Source organism: Mandrillus leucophaeus, unplaced genomic scaffold (assembly GCF_000951045.1).
Source record: "Mandrillus leucophaeus isolate KB7577 unplaced genomic scaffold, Mleu.le_1.0 Scaffold268, whole genome shotgun sequence".
Classification (NCBI taxonomy): domain Eukaryota; kingdom Metazoa; phylum Chordata; class Mammalia; order Primates; family Cercopithecidae; genus Mandrillus; species Mandrillus leucophaeus.
In genome coordinates, this window is record NW_012102787.1 from 1,941,564 (window position 1) to 1,942,258 (window position 695).

Consider the following 695-nt stretch of genomic DNA (forward strand, 5'->3'; position numbering starts at 1 on the left):
CAAAAGCACAGGTTTTCCTATCTATTAATCATGCGTCCTGGGGCAAATGACTTTATGATGCTGGGCCTCAGGTGCTTCCTCAAGGAACTGGAGGTAGTAACCTGCTATGACTACTTCAAGGGCTTGTTCTTGGGGCCAAATGAAATCACCGACGTGAAAATGCTTTGTAAATGCCAAAGCACCATTCAATTGCAAACTATTATTATTCCGAGGCAGCTGGATTTGCTGGGAGGAACAACAAAAGAAGTCCTTACATTTTGTATTCAGTCCTCAGACAACATGCTGAGGGGACCCCATTTCCATATACCTCTTCCATCCTAGCAGCCCCCATGAAGGGTTCCTCACTGCCACCGTAGCTTTAAGCCTAATTGATCTCACGGCATTTCCTCTTTTCACCACCACATCTGCCCCTAGTAACTTCCCTGAAACCTGACAAGCAGATCGAATTTGATCAAAAAGAAGCCTAGGGACTTCTTGTGAGTCTGTATTTGAGCCTAGAAGCCTATGGATTTCAATCAAAGGCAGGCTTGGAAATGAAGAAGAGGTTGCCTTAAACAATTTTACTGTGATTCCAGCAGAGGGAGACAGGACTGCACTTTCCCACAGGATATATGCATTTTAATTTAAAGGTTTGTAATATGAAGAGCCTTCCCTCCTTCCTTCCTTCCTTCCTTCCTTCCTTCCTTCCTTCCTTC